This window comes from Peromyscus eremicus, chromosome 4 (assembly GCF_949786415.1).
Source record: "Peromyscus eremicus chromosome 4, PerEre_H2_v1, whole genome shotgun sequence".
Classification (NCBI taxonomy): domain Eukaryota; kingdom Metazoa; phylum Chordata; class Mammalia; order Rodentia; family Cricetidae; genus Peromyscus; species Peromyscus eremicus.
Window position 1 is genome coordinate 16,943,337 of NC_081419.1, and position 7,028 is coordinate 16,950,364.

The window sequence follows — 7,028 nt, forward strand, 5'->3', positions numbered from 1 at the left end:
GGTAAACTTCTGACTACAAATTCCCTCCTTTACAATAACCAAATAGTGGCCACATTCTGTGTCTCTTTCTGCAAATAGTAAATTATTGCTTCACTGAAGCAGATGAACAGGGTAGATAATGATTACTGATTACTCTGTAATCCTCAAATGTGGAGGCAGGAGGCAGTAGAACATGTTCTGATCACTCAAAATGAATTAAATATTATTTAGGAAATAGCAAGTTGTCATTTTCTAAATGTAAATAAAGACTATATTTACCTGAGTCCTGAGAGAATACTTTAAATTTCATCCACAGAATAAAATATTCCCCATTGCATGCAAGTAAGGGAAGTCACCCATAAATCATTTTTATTTAAGTAAACCTGCTAAAAATATATTTCTCCAACCAAGTAAATCACCACTCCCTTTCCATGTATAAAAAAGCACCACAATATCATGCCTTCTCATTCAGTACCTTTAAAAAGGTTACATTGATGTGGGGAAGTCTGTTGCTTTTGCATAGATCCACTTTAAGGGAGAGACTTGATGTAGTTCATAGACAAAGCCACTTCTTATGATTATATATTTAGTAGCTCTAAACCTAAAAATCATAGTCCCTACTGAATAGCAAGAACTGTGGAGACAACAGTACAGCTGTGTAATATCTTTGTAGTTATAAAAAATCAAACTAATTTATTATGTGGATATATTTCATACACACTCTTTGCTCTGATTCTTATGTTGAAAGAAGTATTTAGAGGTGACTTCTGCATTATACCACTGACATTTCGCTGGTCAGAATCATGGTTTCCTGCTTATTCTGATTTATTTAGATTAGTATATTTCTAAATACTTTTGAAGTGCAAAACAACTAGGGGTTGAACTTCTTCTAATGGGGTAGTGTGGTTCAGACTGTGTAGGTGTGAAGGCAGCCAAGCTTGGCTGGAAAAGCATAGGTCAGGATGAGTAAAAATGACAGGACAAAGAAGGACAGACAAATAAGAGAGCTGAGGCTGAGAAATTGAAAGGGACTGGGAAGAGAACTGGACTTGCTCAGACTACAGTGGGAGGGTATATAAACTGTACACACATACACATTTGGTAGAAGAAATCCCATTCAGAGAGAATGAAGGCTAAATACTACAGACAGAGATGGGACAGGATTTTCTCAGCCACAGAAACCATTGGTTTTAGTCAGCACCAAAACAAGGCAATATAATGTGAATTCAGAATAATGCTTAACATCTGAACCAAAAAAAGAAGGGCCAATGACAGAGAAAACCACCTAAGACAGACAAAAGAAGACATATCTCCTCTGCAGGTGAGATGGCATCATCTCAGAATTCTGTGCAAAACACTTAAAATAATAATAAAGGGACCTCAGTGGTGCTAGACTGAAAATCTCACAAGTTATGACCCATGGAACGCAGAAGTGTAACAGGTTAAGCTGCCACTTGCTGCTATGACAAATGATCATGGCATTCAAGATAAGAAATGTGAGCCATGGGATCAAAAAGTGCATGCAAGGACTGAGCCTAAGTGCCCAGAGCATCACTATTATTGAACCAGCAGATGGACTACAGGGGGAGAGAGTCATCACCTGTGACTCATGCTTTACCATGCAGCTCCCTGCAACCTCCCAATATGCTAGCCCATGTCTACAGGGTGACTCTGGGTCCTTGGTGTTTTCAGTTATAGTCTTTCTTTCCTTATTTATTTATTTTGACTTTTCGAGACAGGGCTTCTCTGTGTAGTTTTGGAGCCTGTCCTGGATCTTGCTCTGTAGACCAGGCTGAACTCAAACTCACTGAGATCCGCCTGGCTCTGCCTCCCAAGTGGGGGGATTAAAGGCATGAGCCACCACTGCCCAGCCAGTCATATTCTTTAATAGGTTCCATATGCAAAGATATTTTAAAAATATTCTTTAAATAGTTATTTTGCTTAGTCACTTGTGAATGTGTTTGTGTGTGTGTGTGTGTGTGTGTGTGTGCGTGTGTGTGTGTGTGTGTGTGAGAGAGAGAGAGAGAGAGAGAGAGAGAGAGAGAGAGAGAGAGAGAGAGAGAGAGAATGTGCATGCAGGTACAAACATTAGCATGGGGACCTGTGGAAGCCAGAAAAAACATCAGATCCTCTGAAGCTGCAGTTACAGGTGCTAGAAATTGAACTTGGGTCATCCGCTAAACTGATACTTTCTTGTCAGTGTTATGTCAGTGATTCAAAATTTCAAGACAATATAAAATCCTTAATTTCTAAGAATAATCTTCTAAAGGAAGAAATTTAAAAGCAGAAAAATCCCAAGCTAATTAATTGAAGGCTAGCACTACCAGAAACATAAAATAATTGTTAACTTACGTCCTTTCTTTTACACTCATACAGTTCATGTGATAATGTTTCCAGGTGGTTAGCTTGCCCTAAGCACCTATCCTTGTGGTTGTCGACTGGGATGGTATATCTGAAGGTCAAAGGGCTGTGCACTGGTCTTCTGAATCACACTGACATTCTGCCCTGTCCACTTGTTGGCTTTGGCCAGCGTGTTGGTCCTCCAGTCTGTCCAGTACACCTCACTCCCATACAAATTCACAGCAAAGGGATGTGACAGGTACTCATGTCCTCTGATAATTTCTATCATGTTTGTTCCATCATAGAAGGCTGAATAAATAGCATCTGACCTAGAGAAAGGGCAGCATACCAATGGTTTATCAACGTCAGTGAAGGAGTCCAGTGATACACTTATGCAAATCAGACAATTGATAAAGTAATTAAGTTTATGGACCTATATCTAATATTTTCCAAACAAAACACCAAGAACAACAACAAAACCCCCAAAATACTGATCGCAATACATGATATCCATATATTAGGATATTTAACAATACACATAAGGAGCTGAGGAAAGCAAATGAAAACACAGGAAAATATTTTTAACCTGGCATCTGTCCAAACTATCCTTTTTTCAAAGTGGTCCACAGTCAGTCCATTAGGCCATGCCCCAGTTTTCATGTCTTTATAGATGGTTTTCCTCCCAGCACCACTCATGGAGGCAGATTCAATGCGAGGGAAATTGGCATCCCAGTCTGTCCAGAAAAGAATTCTGAGGAAAAAGAAATAATGCCATTGTTTCACTCCATTTCCACTATTTGTCTCATGCCTACCACATGGGGAGAAGTTTCCTAAGTAAAAGTTGGAAGAGAAATGCCTGTATTATCTAACCCATTGGCTTCAAGTACATAGGAATAGGCATAGCATGTAAAGTCATGCAGATGGAATTGCAGCTTGTGAAATATTTTGAACAAAAGGTTGTAATGAGGAGCAGCAGGTGGTAAGTGTCCTACTTACAGAATCCTCTAAGAGGGTGAAGAGTGAGACAGCTTCAGGCTCAGAAAAGGACCAGGGCTCACAAGTGTAGTCAGAGAAGAGTGAGGAACACAAAGAGCAACAGGGAATCTAACAGCAAGGGAGCAGGGGCAACACCATCTGGGAACTCTTGGGGATTTTACCAGAGTCAATAATTATCAAATCGTGAGGATATTGTGAACAAAGACTCCTGAAAAGAAGCTGCAACTGCAGTGATGTGTGGAGATTGGAATGGTGCAGCTGATTGCCACATCTTGGGCTAGTTTTAGACTCCCAAGAACAGCCATTTCTTGCCAACTCTGTATCAGAACTAACACCCTGTAACTAATATACAAAAACCTTGGGGGTATCTTAACAGACCCCCAGCTTTCAATAACCCAAAACTAAGGATATTGTAATACACCATCTGATGACCTATAGAAAAGCTTGCTCCATGTTTTTATGCCTGTATCTTTGATGAATCCACCAATGTGTTTTAAACTTGCCTTGAGATACAACTTTCTTCGTTCTACAAACTACAAAACTTCATAAAACTGCTTAAACATTGGGAAATGGAGTGGGGGTTGTGTTCACTCAAAATGGCTCCAGAATAAACTATTGCTTATTGCCTTTAGAATGTGAGAGTTTTGTTTTTTACGTGAACAATGTTTCTCAGTAGCTCATAGTCATATTCTTTTTAAAAAAAGAACGGCTTCTGGGTGTTTTCACAGATATGTTGATGGAAAGATTTCTACAAAAATGACCAAGTTGCTTGTTGTTTGGCCAGGGAAATATTTGATATTTGAGAAAGGATAACTACAAACAATATCACCCCAAGGGATAAGACTTTGATAATTACTAAATCCGAGTAATAGGTGCAATTGAGTTTATCATGCAATTAGTTTTAGTTTATGTGTTTGATCATTTGCCTAACAAAAAGTTTTAAAATATAAATATCTCAAAATAAAATAAGTAAAAATATTAAAATGTAGTAGAGTACATATATAGAATATCCAACACGTATTTCTTAGTCTCTTTTTAAATTAAAGTACTTTAAAGAAAATAATGTTTTGAACGACAATGCTAATTATATAGAATAATGTCCATAGAGGATAATGTATTAAAATGGAAAAAATACACAAATTTTAAATTTTATGTATATTTGTGTTTTGCCTGCATTTATGTCTGTGTGAGGTTGTCAGGTCCACTGGAACTGGAGTTACAGACAGTTGTGAGCTGCCATGTGGGTGTTGGGAATTGAACCCAGGTCCTCTGGAAGAGCCATCTCTCCAGCCTCAGAATACACAATTTTTTTATTGTATTAAATAGAATATGGAACAAAGCATCATTACAATGGGGCTGATACACTTTTCAGTTGAGCAGTTGGAGAAGATAGAATGTTGTAGCCCTAGACCCTAACAATTTGTCTCAAGCTATCTCTACCCTACTAACTGTTTACTGCTTTCATTGGCAGTGTGAACCTGGGAGAACAGAGCCTAAAAATGAGGCCAACTAAAGTCTCATGCCATGGCCAACTTTATTCAGAGCTTCAGACAATATACTCTAAGGGCTGAGAAGTGTCACCTGAGGAAAGGGTACAATCACAAGGACAAGCAACATGTGACAGAAACATGTTTCTCCATAGAGGCACATGAATAACAGCAGCTGAAGTAAACTCACTCCTATCCACTATACCTGGGAGGGGCAAGGAAACACATTCCAAGAACAAGTCTGTGTTTTGAAGAAACTGAGATCACAAGATTTTTGTCTTATTTTCTTCAGTATTCAGAATTCTCACATTTCATTCGTGAACTGTGTTCTGACACTAACCATTTCTTGGCCTACCCTGTGTTGAGCCTGTCATTTTAACAAATTAAGAACAGATTAAGTCCTTTTGAAATGTGTTAACAAAAATCCTAGTTTTCCACCAATCAAAATTGAGTGTTGTCAGATGGCATCTCAGGCTTAAGGCAGAACTTGTCCTATCTTGATTAATTTGCCTAACTGATGTGTCCTCTGTCCTCTAATATATTTGACAAGTGTCATGATTTGTGGCTTCCTTTGTTGTTACTATAAAAAGTTTGTGAATGATCATTCACATTTTGCTCCAGAATTAGCCATCTCTTATTCTATTCCCTTTAAAGTGAAAGCTGGATTTTTTGTTGTTGTTATTTGTTTTCATTTTTTTTTCTGTTGTTGTTTCTATGTTTGTTTGTTTGTAGTTTTGAAGGGCATATCTTTAGGTTAACTTTAAAAGACACTATAAAGTATCAAATATGCTTCTAATAGAGAGCGAAGGATGGGGTAGATCAGAGTTAGATCTAACATGAGTGATACATGCCTTCATTTGGTCATTAAAAAGTAGTGTGTGTGTGTGTGTGTGTGTGTGTGTGTGTGTGTGTGTGTGTGTGTATTTCCTCTGTAGTGAGTACTGTGGTATTAAAATTCCAGCAATTTTAGTGGGAAATTTTATCACTTTCTATAGAAGAGTATGTTCTAAAAATAGTTGCCTTCCAAGTGTTCTTAACCTTGCACAACACAGCTAACACAACTGACATTCATGGTTGATTTCATGGATCATTGATTCATAAAGTTCTCGGCCCTCTTTTGTAAATTTAACAAGGTGGTGTTATAACAACATCATTTTTTTGTATTTCTTTTTAAATGGTAAAAATGAGTTAACATTTCAGTGATTGCTTTAGTTCTCCAAGTACAGGAAGACTGGATTTTTTTTATAACTCAGGGATGCTCAGCCACAATTGCTTTTTAAAGAGAATCTATGGGCTACGTTTTTGCAGTTTCTGTTTTTAGATTAAGCTGGGCAATAGACCATGAACAACCTGGATTATTGTAGGTTAATCTGTCACATCAAGTTGGAAAAGGTGAAAGGAAAAAAATCTTTGCAAAAAAGAGGTTATCTGTGTCTTTTGAAGCTAACAACGGATAGAGATTACTATAATTTAGAGTATTCCCAGAGAAAATTTAATATAATTGTCTCACTAATGTTCACAATGGCTGGTTCTACTTTTGTCAATGGTGTATTTACAGTAGAGATCAATTATTAGGTCATCTAAAAAGTAAATAGGAAAGGCGCAAAGCTACACAGAGAAACCCTGTCTCGAAAAACCAAAAAAAAAAAAAAAAGTAAATATGAACAACAGAGAAAGAAGCAAGTTGTCCCGTGGAAACCCAGCATGAGCATGGTAAAGCTCAAGAACCTTGGAGGACTCCACACATTCAAAATTGCCAGTCACTCCCCAGTAAGAAGCTTGGTGTTTCAGAGGTTCACATCCTCCTTCAGGGCGCTTCAGCATTAAGTTCAACTTAAAATCGAATGAAAGAAAAAGAGAAAAACGGCCATTCCCTAAGAGCCACCTGACCTTAGAACAGTGTGTTACTTACGAGACAAAGCAGTAACCCTGAACACTAGAAATGTGGGGTGAAGGAAGATGTGTTTTGTAACGTACAATGAAGGTCAGCTGTTGTGTGCCAGTAAAGCAAAACAGTTGTGAGAGCACTACTATTATTTGTCATCTATACAATGAGTCACAAAGGCTCCCTGGCTGCAGGAAGTTCACAGGAGACACGCATGTTCACAGGGCTGATGTTAGGACAACCATCAGTTTGTTTTCTCCGACACACTGGGCAAACTAAGTGGCTAGTGATAAACCTGTCTTTTCATTTGCTGTTGCAAACAAAATGTATAGTATTTCTCA